The 18466-nt window shown below is 47.9% G+C and overlaps 1 long non-coding RNA gene across 1 annotated transcript; it reads right to left on the bottom strand.

Moving 5' to 3' along the window:
* Positions 1 to 1839: 1839 nt before the first annotated feature.
* Positions 1840 to 18210, bottom strand: LOC141986791 (uncharacterized). The gene is made up of 3 exons (XR_012639366.1): positions 18016 to 18210; positions 12799 to 12864; positions 1840 to 2282 (listed from the first exon to the last, which is right to left on the bottom strand). It is a non-coding gene; the product is annotated as an uncharacterized LOC141986791 (long non-coding RNA).
* Positions 18211 to 18466: the final 256 nt, after the last annotated feature.

Below are 18466 nucleotides of genomic sequence, written 5' to 3' on the forward strand. Positions count from 1 at the left end.
AGTTATCAGGTGGAAGATCCTCACGGACAATGTTACAAAACTGTCCATGAAGCCAGTGAGTGACACTCGCTGGGAGAGTCGCATTGACAGCGTAAGGCCAGTGAGGTACCAAGTAACTGAGGTTTACAACGCCGTGAGGGAAATGATGTAGTTAAGTAAAGCAGAGGTCAGAATCCGACAAGGTAAAAAGCCTGGCAAATCAGATCACTGACTTCAAATTTCTGGTCTCAGTTGTGGTTTGGCACAATACCCCGTTCTAAGTAGACGTCGTAAGAAAGCATTACAAACTCAGTTGATGGATATTGTGACCACTACTACCTTGCTGAGAAGTAGCCTTGATTTTGTTGTGGCCTACAGAGACAACGGATTTGAAGATGCCATCACTACTGCTGAAGAAATGGTGGCAACTCCAGACTGCTTCTGGTCAGGCACAAATCAGTTAGGAAGTGGGAAATCCACCATTGGGGTTGCAGGGATACAAGTGTGCAGGTCATTAATCACCTACTACGACAAAGGACTGTGACCGTGGACAATGTGCAGGAAATAGTAGATGGCTTTGTGGCAATGCGATTCCCTACCTGCAGTGGGGCAACAGATGACACACATATCCCAATTTTCGCCGCAGACCATCTTGTGACAGAGTACATCAACAGAAAGGGCTACTTATCTGTGGTATTGTAGGTACTGGTGGATCAACAGGGGCGTTTCACTGACATCAAGGCAGGGTGGTCAGGGAAGGTGCATGACATACCCATCTTCAGGAACACTGGACTGTATAGAAAGCCACATGCAGGGATATTCTTTACAGACCAGAAGATTTCAAAAGGGGATGTGGAAATCCCTATAGTGATCCTTGGAGACCAAGCCTACCCCTTACTTCTGTGGCTCATGAAACCTTACACCGGAAACCTTCACAGCAGCAAGCACTTCAACAGGCTCAGCAGTTGCAGAACGACATTTGAATATGCGTTCGGCAGATTAAAGGGTCGCTGGCACTGCCTTTTTGGCAGGTTAGACCTCAGTGAGGAAAACATTCCAATGGTCATTGCAGCCTGCTGTGATCTGCATAATATTTGTGAAGCTAAGGGGAAAATGTTTCCCCAAGCGTGGAGTGTTGAGGTAGATCGCCTAGTGGCTGATTTTGAGCAGCCAGATACCAGGGCTATTAGAGGGGCTCAACAAGGGGCTATTCAAATCAGGGAGGCTTTGAAGCAGCATTTTGACAATGAGCCCCAGTAATGTGTCTTTCTGTAAAGCATTCATCCAGGCTTTACTTGCCACTTTGAATGACCCTTGTAATGATTCCTGCCTGAGCATTAATTGTAGTCTGCAAATGTGCTGACTGCTCCTGTGTATGAATTTCTGTTGCAACCCACCCTGTGTAGGACACAAATAAAAAAATCATTGTATTTTTAAGACTAATTTTTTATTAAACAGCAATACACAGATTTCCATTTTTTCAAGGGACGTGACACTAAGCAGCACTCTCTCAAATGAGGCTCTCACAGCTATGTGTAAGTCCAGCTGTCATTATGAAGCACATGCCTAGGGGTAGAGTACAAGGGGTACTGTGATGAGCCGGAAACATGTGAGAAATGGGCGGAGGGGACCTTGGGGAAGGCAAGGAAGGCAGTTCTCTATGGGCTGCAGGGGAAGTCAGTCAAGCACACAAAAGCAGAGGCGTCAACTTCCTGAGTTCCCGGAAGGTGCTCGACCCTGCTCTGCCCCAGGCCCTGTCCCCACTCCACCCCTTCCCCCAATCTCACCCCGCCTCTTCCTGCCCCACCATGTCTCTTTCCCTCCCGTTCCGCCCCCTCCCCCGCCTCTTCCTGCCCCTGCTCCTTCCCCCAAAAACCTCCTACACTCTGCTAAACAGCTTATCACTGACTGGTGGTAGGCGCTGATCATAGGCTTCTGGTGGGTGCTGAGAACACACTATTTCTTTTCCGTGGATGCTCCAGCCCCGGAGCATCCACAGAGTTGGTGCCTATGTGCATATGTTCTGCCTGCAGCACAGAGACCTGAGCAGCTCTGATTGGTCCTCCATGAACTTTATCTTCGCTCCTGCCCCTTTATTATCCATGCCTGCCCCCGTCTCTTCTCCTGGCTATCCATTCTGAGTTTTTTGTTTATTGTTTCTCTCCATGCTCTGTGCTCGCCATCTGCATAATCAGACAATTGAGGCACTGCTTGAAACATGTCCTCCTTACTCCTCCTCGTTCACCTCCTTATTTGATGGAGGTGGTCTGCCAGTGTGTAGGAGCTGGCCCTCAAGGGCACATCTGCAGAACCAAAAGAAACAATACACAGAATCAGTATTGTGAGTGCACTCACAGTCTTGAATCATAAAAGTTACATAAACATCTCTCTCATTTTCCCTTGGCAAGCACGTAGCATGGCAAGAGCAATAAACATGGTGAGTTCAGACCAGGGGAGAAAGGTGCAAGATGGGATAAAGGGTCTGAGTGGCTTCAAAAGGGAATCACAAGCATCTAGGGACACTATTCTGAATCCTGACACCATTTTCTGGGGGGAGAGGGGGGTGATCGATGCTGACATCTCACTACTGAGAGTAACCAATGATGCAAGGGTGTATCTCCTGCATGCTTGAGGCTTCAGACTGGTCTGTATGCTGCTCTCCTGTTGCTGCTTTTGTTCCTCCAGAAGCAATTGCCGATTGGTGCAGCAAACTTTCCTACAACAGGGAAAGAAACAAAGCAGCTCTGCCAAGGAACTTTTAGCAGAGGATTGCAGAGTATCTGCAGGAAAGTTTCCTAGTAATCTCTATGGAGGATTCCTGGGAAATCCCAGTGTGCATTAACAAATTTTTCCACAGGGTCCCTGATGCATAGCTGCACAGGGGAATGAGAAGCAGAGTGTAGTGATTGCCTCGTTTTACCCACTGGGGCATTTAATGCACTGGATGAGGTATACCATATGTTGTGATAGGAATGTGTAAGATCCATGAATCATGAAAGGTGTGTTGTGTGGGGGTGTTGATCAATTCAATAAGGAAAAATGCAAAGTACTCCACTTAGGAAGGAACAATCAATTGAATACATTCAAAATGGGACATGACTGCCTAGGAAGGAGTACTGTGGAAAGGATTCTGGGGGTTACAGTGGATCACAAGCTAAATGAGTCAACAATGTAACACTGTTGCAAAAAATGCAAACTTCATTTTGGGATGTATCAGCAGGAGTGTTGATTGAAAAAACTGGGTTTGCTTAGTCTGGAGAAGAGAAGACAACGGTTTTCAAGTACATAAAAAGTTGTTTCAAAGAGGAGGGTAAAAAATTGTTCTCCTTTACTTCTGAGAATAGGACAAGAAGCAATGAGCTTAAATTATATCAAGGAAGGTTTAGGTTGGACTTCAGCAAAAATACCTGTCAGGGTAATTAAGCACTGGAACAAACTTCTTAGGGAGATTGTGGAATCTCTGTCATTGGAGGTTCTTAAGAACAGGGTGGACAAACACCTGTCAAGAATGGTCCAGCTATTAGCAGTTCTGCCTTGAGTGCAGGGGACTGGACTACGTAATCTCTGAGGTCCCTCCTAATCCTACGCTTCTATGATTCTGTGGTTGTAGCAGTAGAGATATGTCTGCAGGTTATATGGGCTACCTCAAAGAAGAATTTCTGGACAAATGCACTATGAAAGCAATGATAAACCTGAGATACCTCAATGATATTTTCAACTTCTGGACAGACACCTTAAACTCCCTCATAGAATTTCACCATAATTTCAACACATCCATTAAACTCTCTCTGGAACACTCCCACAGTAACATTAGCTTTCTGGATACCACGATCAGCTTGAAAAAACGGTTACTTTCTCGTAACTGTTGTTCTTCAAGATGTGTTGTTCACGTCCATTCCACATTAGATGTGCACGCGCTGCGTGCCCCAGCGTCGGAAACTTTTTCCCTTAGCGGCTCCCGTCAGGCTGGTGGGGCCCCCGAGTGGTGCCACTGCACCGTGCATATATACCCCTGCCGACCCGACCCCCTCCAGTTCCTTCTTGCCGGCGACTCCGACAGAGGGGTAGGAGGGTGGGTCGTGGAATGGACGTGAACACCACATCTCGAACAACAACAGTTATGAGAAAGTAAGTAACCAGTTTTTTTTTTCCTTCAAGTGCTTGTTCACGTCCATTCCACATTAGGTGAATCACGAGCTTACCTCTGGAGAAGTCATGGAACAACTGCTCGGAGGACCTCTCTGCCAACCGCCACGTCCTCTCTGGCCTGCTGGTTGACCGTGTAGTGGGTCATGAAGGTGTGCACCGAGGACCAGGTGGCTGCTCTGCAGATCTCCTGGATCGGGACCTGTGCCAGAACGCCGTGGAAGTCGCTCGCGCCCTGGTCGAGTGGGCCGTGACCAGAACACCTGCAAGCTCATAGCATGCCCAGATGCAGCTTGTAATCCAAGACGAAATCCGCTGCGCCAACACTGGGAGGCCTTTCATCCTCTCGGCTACAGCCACAAACAGCTGCGCGGATTTGTGAAAGGGCTTGGTGCACTCCAAATAGAATGCCAGTGCTCGATGCACATCCAGGGTGTGCAAGCTGCAGTGACTTGAGTCCGTATGGAGTTTTGGAAAGAACACCGGCAGACAAATGTCCTGGCCCAAATGGAATTGGGAGACCACCTTAGGGAGGAACTTGGGGTGCAGCTGGAGCTGCACCATGTCCTTGTGAAATACTGTATACATTGGCTCAGAGGTGAGGGCCCTCAGTTCGGACACCCTTCTGGCCGAGGTAATGGCAACCAGAAATGCCACCTTCCAGGAAAGGTGGAGGAGGGAACAAGAAGCAAGGGGCTTGAAAGGGGGTCCCATGAGTTTAGAGAGGACCAAGTTAAGGTTCCGTGGAGGGACTGGTGGGTGGGAGTACGGGAACATCCTCTCCAACCCTTTAAGGAACCATCCCACCATTGGGTGGGAAAACACCGAGCCCCCCCGAGAACCCCGGATGGAAGGCGGAGATGGCCGCCAGGTATACTCTGAGCGAGAACAGGGCTAGCCCTTGCTGCTTCAGGTGCAGGAGATACTCCAGGATGGCCTGAACCGGGGCCTGGCACGGCCGCACCTGTCAGGGTTCACACCAACACAAGAACCTTTTCCATTTGGCCATATAGGCCACCCTGGTAGAGGGCTTCCCACTGCCAAGCAGAATCTGCTGCACTGGAAGGGAGCACTGGCTCTCCAGGGTGTTTAGCCACAGAGCCTCCACGCCATCAGGTGCAGTGACTGTAGGTCGGGGTGGAGAACCCGCCCGCCGTCCTGTGTAATAAGGTCCCGGTGTAGGGGCAGGACTACTTGGGCTGCCACGGACAGCTCTAGGAGTGATGTGTACCAGTGCTGGCGGGCCCAGGCTGGGGCGATGAGGATCACCGCCGCCCTGTCCCTGTGCACCTTGAGTAGGACCTTGTGCACCAAGGGGAGCAGGGGGAAGGCATACATCAAGCCCCCCCTCCACGGGATCGCAAACACGTCCGCGAGCGAACCCAGGCTGTGGCCCTGGAACGAGCAGAAACACGGGCACTGGGCATTGGCCCTGGTGGCAAAAGCACGACGTCCGCCCTGAGCGTCCACTCGTGCATGCGGTACGACCACCAGCTTGTTTCATACCCCCGGGAGATGGGACGCCTCGAGATGAATTGCATGGGCTATGTAAAGGTCCCAGAGGAGGAGAGCTTCGAGACAGAGTGGCGAGGAACGAGCCCCACCCTGTTTGATCATATCAAACATGGCAGTAGTGTTGTCTGTCAGAACTGTCACACTGTGACCACTCAGCGTGGCGTGAAAGGTCTGGCAGGCGAGACAAACCACCCTGAGCTCCTTCACATTTATATGGAGCAACCACTCTGCTCCGGACCACAACCCCTGCATCATGAGGTTCCCCAGGTGAGCCCCCCATCAATGGTCTGATGCGTCTGTCACCAGTGTCAGGTCCGGTTGTGGGGCGGCAAAGGGGATGCCTTCGCAAACCACAGGCTGGGACTGCCACCACAGCAGGGAGTCAAGCACGTCCCTTCGGGCTGTCACTAACAAATCCAGGGGGTCCCTGCCTGGGCGGTACACCCGAGCGAGCCACGCCTGCAGAGTCCTGAGCCTCAGTCTGGCATGCCTGACCACGTGCATGCATGCTGCCCTGTGGCCCAGCAGCCGCACACCGTTGTCATTGGAAACTGGCGCAGGGAGCCACCGGTTGCTGGATAGCCCGGAATCGGGATACCGGAAGGCTTGCCCTGGCCTGCACCGCATCCAAGACTGCCCCTATGAATTCCACTCTCTGTGTGGGTACAAGCGTGGACTTGGGGACGTTGACCAGGAGCCCCAGCTCAAGGAACAATCTCAGGGCCACCTCCACATGGCCCCACACTTCCTCCTCGGATCGGCCCGCCAGGAGCCAGCTGTCGAGGTACGGGTACACCTGGATTCTCTGCCTCTGTAAGAAGGCCACCACCACCACCACGCATTTCGTGAACACCCTTGGGGCCACGGCTAGACCGAACGGGAGAACTACAAACTGGTAATGTTCTCGGCCCATGGTGAAGCGTAGGAACCGCCAATGTGCTGGCGATATGAAAGTACACATGGCGATATGAAAGTACACATCCTTCATGTCGAGGGTGGTGTACCTGTCCCCCGGATCCAGGGAAGGGATGATGGTGCCCAGAGAGACCATGTGGGACCGGGCCTTGACCAAGAATTTGTTGAGCCCGCACAGGTCTAGGATGGGGTCAAGGGCCCCTTTGGCCTTGGGATGAGGAAGTACCAGGAGTAGAACCCCTTCCCCCTTAGGCTGTGCGGCACCACCTCTACTGCCCCCGCCTCTAGCAGCAAGCCAACTTCCTTCTCTAGGAGATGTTCATGAGAGGGGTCCCTGAAGAGGGACGGGGAAGGGCGGGGAGAGGCGGGGAGGGAGGCGGACTGTAGCGACTACCCGTTCCGCACCATGCATAAGACACAACGGTCTGACGTAATGGTGGACCACGCACGGGAGAAACGGGACAGGCAGTTCAGGAAACAAAGGGACTGATCCAGCGACTGGTCTGGTACGCTGTCCTCAAGCACACCTTCAAAAGCCTGGCTTAGTGCCCGGCTAGGGTTTGTGTTGGCCTTGGTTGTGGCCTGGCGCGTTATTGTTGTGCCGTCGCCTGTTATCCCTGCCTCGCCTACAGTAAGGCTCATGCCTATGGCGAGGCTGGTACTGGCGTACAGGGAGGCTGCAGCTAAAAGGGCTTCCTCTGGGTCGCTGGGGTGTGCATACTCAGCGACTTGAGCGTAGCTCGCGGGTCCTTGAGGCTATGCAGCCTTGTGTCTGTCTGGTCCAAGAAGATCCCAGACCCTTTGAAGGGGAGGTCCTGAAGTGTATTCTGGAGCTCGGGTGGCAGGCCTGACTCCTGGAGCCATGCCGAGCACCTCATGACCACCCCGACGCGATTGTTCTAGCTGCCGCGTCTGCCGAATCCAGGGAGGCCTGGAGAGAGGTCTTGGCTACTGCCTTGCCCTCATCCACCAGGGCCGTGAACTCCTGTTGGGAACCTTACGGGAGGTTGTCCTTAAGCTTCCCCACCGCCGCCCAGGAGTTGAAATTGTGCCTGTTGAGGATGGCCTGATGGTTCGCAATCCTCAACTGAAGGGCCCCAGATGAGTACCCCTTTCTGCCAAAAAGGTCCAGGTGTTTCGCCTCCAGGCCTTAAGGGCCAGGCCCTTCTGTCCGTGGCGCTCCCTTTGGTTTACCGCTGAGACCACTAGGGAGCATGGACTTGGGTGCCAGAACAGAAACTCATAGCCCTTAGATGGGACAAAGTATTTACGCTCCACTCCTTTGGCCATTGGTGCGCTGGAGGCCGGGGTCTGCCATATAGTCTTATAGTTGCACTGAATGGTCTTAATGAGCGGGAGCACTATTCTGGACGGACCTTCGGGGCTCAAAATGTCCGCCATGGGGTCCTCCTGCTCAACCATCTCCTCGGACTGAACCCCAAGTTTTGGGCGACCCTGCACAGCAATTCCTGGTGGGCTCTATGGTCTATCGGCGGAGGGCCGGACACCTCTGTACCTGCCACCGCCTCATCGGGGGAAGACGAGAAGGTTAGCTGCTGTTCGACCCCCTCTGGTTGGTCCTCCTGCTCCCCATCTCCCGTGGGAGGGGCCTCCGGCTCAGGCTGGGTAGGGAGTCCATGGGACGGCACCGGGATCAGTGCCGGTCTCTCGGTCCATGCTGGGGGGATGCTGGAGGCCTGGATGCTGTTGCCTACGGCACCGTCTGGAGTCGGTGTGGGGACCAGGACCGCTGCACTGAGTAACTTGCCCTGGACGGGGCCCCTTGGTGCTCCTGATAGGCCAAGGGGGTCCAGAAGGGCCAATGGCCTGGCGGCCCCCATTGGAGTTACAGCTCCCCGAGGGTCCCTGCTGTCCGAGGCCCAGTGCAGGTAGCTATAGCGGCCAGAGTCGGCGCCGGACTGCAGTGACACCGATCGCGAAGGCCACAGCGGTGCCAACAATCTGCGCCGGCGGGAGAACGAGCGGCTCCTGGCAAAGCAGGAGCAGGAGCGGTACTGGTATACCCGGGACCAGGAACAGCGTTCCCTGGACTGGGACCGTCTGCGGGAGTCCTCTGGAGAGGGCCAACTCAACTCCTCCTGGTGCCATGGCATGCCCTTTCCAGTGCTTCTTCACGTCGACCCACTGCCGGTGCCGCATCCTCCTTATGGGCCCCTGGCAAGTGTGAGTCCGCAGAGTCGGAGCTCGACCAGGACCAACTCTCGGTGTCCTCAAGCGGCACACCATTGCCAGCTTACCCCTCGACGGCACCCGAGGCATGGGTGCCGGAGGGTTCTCCCCATGTGGGAGGGAGCTTGCCGCCGACAGCTCAATGAGGTCCTTTGCAGCCTCAAAAGGTGCCAGGCATAGAGGGCTGATCCGTTATGCCCTCGAGCCCATCATCCGCGCTGAGCTCACTTAGGTCTGGGCTCGGTGGGGCTTGTGCTGCCGGGACGACCAGTGTCAGTGCCAGTACCTCAGCCTTCCCGCTCTTATCGGCGCCTGGGGCCTTGGAGGCGCCGGTCTCCTGTGCGGGGAACGACCGCGCCTTTCTCAGGCTGCGCCAGGGGGCTGCACCAGGGGCCGCACCGGGGAGGAGGAGCGGTGCTACAGGGCCTGGCGCTCCAGGGCACGTTTATGGTGCTTAGCCAGTGCCAGGTCTCTTGACAGCTCCGGGGCACTACACACCGAGGAAGCCTGAGCTGGCATCAGGCGCTCCGGGCCCGGCGGCTACAATGCGGCCTCCATCAACAGCTGCTTTAGACAAAAGTCTCCTTCTTTCCTTGTCCTTGGCTTAAATGCCTTCCAAATCCTACACCGTTCAGTTTGATGTCCGTCCCCCAGGCAATGTAGACACGAGTCGTGGGGGTCACTAACTGGCACAGGTTTGCAGCACGTGGCGCAAGCCTTGAAGCCGTGGGCCTGCGGCATGCCCCGTAGCCCGGGGCAGGTGCTGGAGGCCTCCAAGGACCTAATGACTTAAGTGTACACAATCTGTACGTAAACGAACTGATAACAGCTACTCTAAAGGCTAAGGGACTGCTCTTCTACGAGAGAGAGAGAGGTTGTTCCAATGCCGCCACCAACGGTAAGAAGGAACTGGAGGGGGTCAAGCCAGCGGGGGTATATATGCACGGTGCAGTGGGGCCACTCGGGGGCCCCACCGGGAGCCGCTAAGGGAAAAAGTTTCTGACATTCGTGCACGCGGCGCGCGTACACCTAATGTGGAATGGATGTGAACAAGCACTCGAAGAAGAACAATGGAACCCTACAGACAACCATATACAAGATACCCACAGATCACCACACCTACCTTCATAGATTCAGTAACCAAGAAATCTATTATCTACAGGCTAGCACTCAAATACCACAGAATATGCTCCAAGGAGAAAGGTTGTATATGCCAGTCTAACACTTAAAACAGCCTTCAGCAAACAAGGACATTCCACCAGAGAAGTAGATCACATCATGGAATGCACCACCCAAATACCCCAAGAGAACCTGCTTCAATACAGAAATAAAACCCCTCTGACCACACACCCCTAGTTGTTACCTACCACCCTACACTGGAACCCACATGGGGTATCATCAAACTACCACCTATACCTGACAGGGACTCCATCCTGAAAGAAATCTTTTCTGAACCCCATCTTCTGGCCTTCAAACCACTCCCAGCCTCTCCAGGCTCACTCCCAGATGCAAGCTCCTCACAAACAAGGACACACCAACTCAAAGTAGCAAAAGACCCTGCCAGAACAGATGCCAAACCCACACACACGTATCTCCACTGCTACTATGATCACCCCTCCCCCCACAATATACCTTTCAAGATCCATAGATCATACACATGCCTATCACAACATGTGATGTACTTCAACCAGTGCAATAAATGCCCCCAACAATAATTATGGAGGTGGAACCAGACAATCCCTATGCTCTCGAATGAACTCACAGAGGAAAATTATAAAAGACAAAAACACCCCATCACCTGTGCGTGAACACTCTTCACAAAGTGATCATTCTGTATCTGACCTATCAATCTTCATCCTCAAAGGAAACCTGTACAAACACTTTCAAAACTTGTGCCTGAGAGCTTAAATTCATAACTCTGCTAAACACTAAAAATCATGAATTGAACAGAAACTGGATTTATGGCTTATAACAATCCGTAACCCATCAACCTCCTCCTTTTGTCCTATGACTGCAAAGATGTACATGGGCCATTCTACCTTGAATGGTCCCTTACAATATGTGCTAACTAACTACTTATGCTAAACAATCTGTTCCACTTTGCATTTTGCTGTGACACTGGCAGTACCTTTCACAGACCTGAAAAAGAACTCTGTGCTGCTCAAAAGCTAGTCTCTTTCACCAACGGAAGTTGGTCCAATAAAAGATATTACCTCACCCACCTTGTGTCTCTAATAGCCTGTGACTGAAACAGCTATAGCTACACTGCATGTAATTTGTAGAAACAGGCAGACAAATTCAGAATGGAAACGATCATTTCTTGTCTCAGATGGACCTCTATCTCTGTCAGAGATTAGTTTGGGTTGCATTAACTGTTCCAGAGGCAATTCAGACTTTATCCAGCCTTCACGGATTGGCCATGCTCCTTTCACCCAACTGCCAAATAAGTACTTTCAAAGCAGTGCTGCAACACTGGATTCATATTAGAAGAGGCATCTAAACCCTTAACAATATCTACTGATTCAAACTGTATTAATTATACACTGTGACAAAGTTCCTCCTCTACCTTGGTGGGTCTTGCACTTATTGGCGGATTTGCTCGCCTTGGAGCTTCGTGGCAACCCTCAGTTTGGCCGTTTTCGTGAACCCACAGTCCAGGTCAACTCCTCCCGTGTCGGATCAGCAGTTGGGAGGTTTGGGGGGAACCTGGGCCTGCCCTCTACTCTGGGTTCCAGCCCATGGCCCTGTGGAATGCAGCTGCCTAAAGTGCCTCGTGGGACAGCTGTACGACAGCTACAACTCCCTGGGCTACTTCCCCACAGCCTCCACCCAACACCTTCTTTATCCTCACCATAGGACCTTCCTCCTGGTGTCTGATAATGCTTGTACTCCTCAGTCCTCCAACAGTATGCGTTCTCACTCTCAGCTCCTAGCACCTCTTGCTCCCAGTTCCTTACACATGCACCACAAACTGAAGTGAGCTCTTTTTTAAACACAGGTGCCCTAATTAGCCAGCCTTAATTGATTCTAGCAGCCTCTTGATTGGCTGCAGGTGTTCTAATCACCCTGTCTGTCTTAATTGTCTCCAGAAGGTTCCTGATTGTTCTGGAACCTTCCGTTACCTTACCCAGGGAAAAGGGACCTACTTAACCTGGAACTAATATATCTGCCTTCTATTACTCTCCTGTAGCCGTCCGGCCTGACCCTGTCACAATACATGGACTCAAGGCGTAGTCACTGCAGACAGAACTAATCACGAATAGGTCAGACTGGACAAGAGATCAACCACAGAAAGAAAATTAGGTAAATTTTCCATTCTGGATCCTGACCAAAACTAGTTTAGGATTAGGAGCAATAAGGAAAAAAAGTTGGAAGGACAAAAGAAATGCAAAAGACTCCTACAGATTCTATTTTAAAAACACATCCATCCATCCATCCATCCATCATCTAGTTTGGGCACCTTCCTGCTATAGGTTTCTTTTGCAAAGAGTTGAAGATCAAGCCCATACTGCTTTATAGAAATGATGGATGACCACGTGGGCAGCTTCCCAGATCTCCTCTGTGGTTCCAGAGACTCTTTCAACCCAGGAAACCACTATGGAACGAAGGCTTTGGTCCCTTTTGGAATCTGTTTGTAGCTGTCTGCTTCAGTAATTCAGTACTTAATCCACTTAGCTATGGAAAATTTAGATGCTTTCAGACCCAGCAATTGGATAAAAGGAAACAATTTTTTTTTTTTTATCAGTGGGTTCAACTAAGTTATATTTTAACTGTTCTTCACGGACAACAATCTCTTATTGATGTTTAGGTTTGGGGAAAATGAAGAAAAAATGTTCTTCAGTGAGATATTGAAAAAAAGAGTTCAGTAAAGGCTTGTACTAGCGATATTTCAATTCAATAATTAACAGAAAGTATGTCTTTATTAAAAGTAGTACAGGGAATTAGATGCCATTGGTTCAAGTGGATGGGTGATGAGAACTTATAGTACTGTAGGCAGACCCCAGGTAGGGAATGTAGGCTTAACTGTTTTGAAAAGACCAAAAAATGTCTTACCTGATAATTTTCTGTTAGCAGCTTCTCTCCTCATTTATCTGAAATGGGTAAGGCCTCTTGTGACTGCTGTGAGAAGGGTCAAAAGACTAGTATGTAATTGGGCCAGAAGCTATAGGCAGAGATTATTCATAAACTTTTGTCTATTATGTGATGTGTAGCTTTGTGAGCTAGAGATTATATTTTAGCTCCATGGTGCGGGATTAATGAACTTCCTCTGGGAATTAAAATTAGTGGACGGTAATTACTACAGATCCAAAGACAGGTAAACTCCTCCAGAGAATTACCACCCCCATCCAGGGAATCACATATACTGGTTCAGATTGGGTCAAGAGCCCTAGCAGACAAAGAAAAAGCTTTGGTATAAAGTGTTAGTCCAAATTGGCTGAGACACCCTCTTTTTGAGCAAAGAACTGACATGATCCTGTAACCAAGAGGGCAAAACCCTGCTGGGAAGGGTGTGAAGGACTGGAAACCAGCCAAGATCTCCATGTGGACAATGGTTACACTGTGTAAGTTTAGCATGGCTGTAGACTGGTTATTGCTTTTTGTTTTCTCTCTGCATTTGTCGTAAAATAAATATACAGTGGTTTGTGAAAGCCGACTGGTCACTGGAAACCACTGTCACAGCCCCAGGGAGAGAGCAGAACAGCAGGTGCTGTACTAAGATCAGACCTACCAGAATAAACTCAAGTGTATTGCAGGGGAACTGCAAAACTAAATCCCTGGTTTGGAAGGAGAGGGGCAGCTAAAGGCCTGAGACTTAAGGGGAGAGACATTGAGCAGACAGAGGAGCAGCTAACCCCAAACTGAGACACTCCTCACCTATAGAATTCATAGACAGTCTAATGTTGTTTCTGGAGGCTCCAGGACTCAGTAAGCCCTGTCCATCAACTCAAGCCACCAAAAGTTCTTCCAAAGCTGTAGAAACCAATTATTAGTATTAAGTCAACTTGAAATTAACCAGACTAATCTTAAATCAGGCATAAATTTGTTTCCCCTCTAGAAAAAAGTTCCAATTTGTATTCTAGTCATTTACCAGACTAGCAGTGTTGATTGAATAATGAGGGAAGCTGCTAGCAGAAAGAAAATCAGGTAAAAAAAATGAACAAAAAACTCCCTTCATTCTGCTGCACAGATGCTTAACTTAAATGGAAAGTAGCAAGCAGTAATTCACAGAAGTGCGAGCGGGGGGGAGGGAGAGCACAATTTCAATGAATACACTCGGCAGAAACAGAAGTTCCACCCCATATGAAGCATATATTTTGTAATTTAAGAAATTATTAGGGAACCAACCAGCAACACCTTTTTACCAACGCACGCCCCTGCAGATGAATGGAAAACTACTTTGCGGTTCTTAATTGTGTAAGGTGCAAGACTTTCCCTAAGGGTCTGCTGATGGGTGTCTCCTCTCCTTGGTAATTCCCATGCTCCTGATAGGCCCTTCCTATGGTGAATTGTGACTTTGGGCCGGGGCCAACGCCCTGGCAGGCCAGTGTGTCTCAAAGCTGTATGTCCTAGCTGAGCAAGAGTGAGTTTGTGGCAGCAGTGCATATCTCACCCTCTGAAGCACCTGGAAAGCTGCCTATAAACACATGCATGCATTCCCCCCACCCTTGGGTTATGATTTGATACTTGCAATGTTTCTCTGCTGCAGGGGAGTTTGAGAGACTCTACTAGAAAAATGCTGCTCTGGTAATTCCTCTGCTCTGGAAAGGGAGACTGGAGCTAGAAGTTCAAATGAAGTAACTACTGCACCAAAAATGAATAAAAAGTTATAGAACAATGTGGTCAGACAGAACTGAACCAGTAACTTTTTTTTTGCACCCAGAGGTAGCAACTCTGTCGGCCCTAGTTGAAGAGCAGGCCTTAGTCCTGGAACCTCCAGCAACACTGGACGAACTCTGAATTCCACAGGTTAGATGCATTACCCATTTGTGACATATGAGGAGAGAAGCTGTGCCGCAGAAATGCTGTCATACGGAACTTTGATAAACATTGGATGATCTACCAGAGACTTAGAAAAGCTTGCGTTTACGACATTGCTCAATCATAAAATGGGAGATATGGTAAAAGGTCTTAGGCACAGGTCTAGATTTTCCTTAAAAGAAATTTAAGTGGAGCTAAGATCAGTAGGAGGACCTGGATGCCCATATTCCTGCATAGACCAAAAACACTGAAGGTCTGCAGGAAGCCAGAAGCATTTCTGCTTTGGAGTAGTATACCATCTTGGTTAGGACCTGTCAGGCAATACTCAAGATGTCAAGTTCAAATAATCTAAGTTACAATGCAAATGACAACTGTAGGCTAGAAGATCATTCCCACTGGGAAGATGGATCAGAGACCACATTCTTGGCCAGTTTGAGATAAATTTAACTTGCTTTTTGATTCTTTTTTTCAGGTTGTTTTAATACAATCATCATAGTTGTATGTATCACCTTCTCATTTTGTCTCAATTTGAGTTACGGAAGATGACTATTACATCTCATTTGAAAGAGGTAATGTTCCCTAATACAAACACTGACTGAACCAGCTTTCTACAGCTGAGTTTTTTCTTGTGTTTAAGTAAACAAGCAAAATGGAAAGCTGACATAAGTCAAACCTTAGCATGTAGTATTTACCATTATAGTCTTATTGTTTTGTATCATCACACAGGTTAGGTACAAAGAAAAAATTGCAGATTATTTATTAGCAGATAGGCCAAGCTCATGAACTTGAAGGACCAGAGAAAGACAGTATGATTTAATGGAGGGCTTGTATAGTGTTATCAGCAATCCTGTTGCAAACACTATTTTTTTATTTTAAATAAAGACCAACTCAAAGCAGTATAGTTTAGACTGCATTTGATTTGAACCCACTACAGAGACTCAAAACAGACCCCTTTTTATTTTCTGGAATCTATTTTACTCACGTTTACCTATTTGAAGGTAGTCATGGGAGATAAAGCCATTTAAAAAAAATAGGCAAGGATTCAGCCTGAATCTGTTGTGTAGCTAGTGAGCATGATCTCAGTCAGACATTCCTGTCTGACTCATACAGGAAACTAGGTTTGGAGTAATGGAAAGGTATGTTTCTAATAACTCTCACTTATGAAAGAGCTGCTCCAACCCAGATGCTATAAACTACCACCTTTTTAACAAACAAGATATTTAGGGACTTATCATTTGTTCTGCAGCTCCTTTACTGTTCCAATAGTGTAAAAGAGTCTGAACCACATTTATACTCACTTCACTGCCAAAGCAGCATCCGAAAACCTGTGATTAAATGAGAATAAAGCTCTAAGGTGTTTTGAGCTAGTCAAAAAGAGAGGAGGGCAACTTACAGGTTCCAGACATGAGGAGAGCCCTGTTTAAACAGGAAGCACTTATTTGTCCCTGATACAGGGTACGTAAGGCAAGTACCCTGAAGGATTTTTAAGTGGTAGAGAGCCTTTTCAAGTCAAAACAGAAAAGGTGAGGGCTGCTGCATCTGGGCCTGGAAGACAAAGGATGCAGCATCCTGGCCCAATAGAAATCTCAGTATATAGAACCCTAATAGTTTCAGCAGTTTCTCTACTGCTGTTGCTGAGTTTAATTCTTTTGATTTTGTCAACTATTGTATATTGGGTGTTATTCTTTGTTCAACCATTTTGGGGAGGAAAGCGAAAATGTGGCACCATTAAGATATTCGTAAGTTTCAGTTTCTATTTCCAAAAAGGACCTCATTGTCAGATGTAACATTTTATTTCTACATAAGACTAGAGGTTACTGAACACCTTTCCCATTTGAGATGATCTCATTTTGAAGACAGACAAAAAGCAGTTTAAGCACAAATTTTTACTAGTGGCAGGCCTCTTCACAACTTCTACTACTACTTGTATATCACTTTAGTAAATTCCAGTCAATTGCACATGTGCAAATTCATGGATGATAAGATTGTATAAGTATAACTAAGGACCTTATTTGGTCTGTCGAACTTTTATTAATGATGATGTGGGAGAAGAAAACCCATTTTAACAAAATATTTTTTAAAATAGTTAGTAAAAGTTATTCAATAGAAGATTCTATTCTGGAAAGTAACTAAAAAGGGCACTGTAGTTTCAAGTTTCTTGATTCAGACTTCTTCATATCAAGTGTTCAATTTAGAAATTGTGTTTCTTCTATACTTCCAGTCCTGCAAACCAACCTGGCTTCTAATAGTGAAACAGGGTTCTTTTCTTCTCATATCACCAGTAATAGAAGTTCTGCAGGTCAAATAAGGTCCTCACAGTTATACCTGTGAGTTCCCAGTATCTTCCGTGAGTCCATACAGGTTTAACAAGGAATTTAGTAAAACACTGATGCAAAATTAGTAGACGTATCCAACTCAGTTTCTTAAACACACTGGCTCTACAGCGATAATAGGAGCAAAAGGCATCAAAAACCTGTTGCTGAAGCAAAAAAGTGACAATACACCGAAGGAGTATTCCTGTTGAACAGGAAGATGCCATTTTAATGGTCACTTTTTAGAGAACCATGCCTTAAATTGTTTATCAAAAAACACTTTGCATCCCAATGTTCCTGGTGCAGACTTTGCAGCAGTCAAATAATGAATAGGGTTCTCAGAGCTGTGCTGTCCTTGTGCACTGGTAAAATAACTAAAAACAGCTGTTAGTTTCGGTGACATTCAAAAACTGAAAAGTCAGTTTACTCACTGAAAGGAGGAAATAGATAGGGAAAGTTCTGTAAGCAGATAATCGCTCAAACAATGGGGAAAAAAATAAAATATTGTATGAGAATACTTTTCCAAAGCTTTCATTAAGTTTCTCTTTCCAATTCTCCTACTGCAGGCAAATTCATAATAGCCTAATGCTAAGACATTCAATGGAAAATACAATCACCAATTCAGCTATTTTTAGCCATTATATTTAAACAAACCAGGAAGCTAACTAAGGCTATGTCTACACTGCACACTTTACAATGGCGCAGCTGTGCCGCTGCAGCCGTACCGTCGTAAGGTGCGCTGTGTGGCCACTCTGTCACCAGGAGAGCACTCTCCCGGCTACCAAATAAAACCACCTCCAATGAGAGACAGTAGGTTCACACCAGTAGGTCCACACCAGTGCTTTTCGTCGTTAAAACTTTTGTAATTCAGGAGGCATTTTTTCACATCCTTGGGCAACAAAAGTTTTAGCGATGAATGTGCCAGTGTAGACAAAGCCTACGTATGGAGATTTTTTCAAAAGATTTTACAAACACTCACCACTGTTTCAATTCATTCAAACTGAATGGTGCTGGTGCTTCAGCGACAGTTGCCATTTTACTGATACTTCCTAGCAGAAAACAAGTCTGACAAATTTGAGGGAGAAAATGTCAATCAGAATAGAAAACAAAGCATAAGCTTTCAGAGTTGTACGTTACTTAATTTTTTTTAACAGTGGTTTAATATATATATTGTCAAATACTTACCTTAAAGTTTGAAAAACTCCTACATCATCCTTTCATATGATAAATAGCACTGTCTCCATCACAAACTATGCTAGGAAAGAAGGATGGGGGGGCAGATTTACAAAAAGTATCGAGGTGCTGAAGGTGCAGACAAGCACTTTTGTACGCCCCACTAGGTGACTGTTTGCATCATTACGCACCTAAATACATGTTTAAATCTGATCTAGTCACTTCCTGCTTTGATGTAAGACCTTGAGTTTCTTTGT

The sequence above is a fragment of the Natator depressus genome, chromosome 1, assembly GCF_965152275.1.
Source record: "Natator depressus isolate rNatDep1 chromosome 1, rNatDep2.hap1, whole genome shotgun sequence".
In the NCBI taxonomy this organism is placed as follows: Eukaryota; Metazoa; Chordata; order Testudines; family Cheloniidae; genus Natator; species Natator depressus.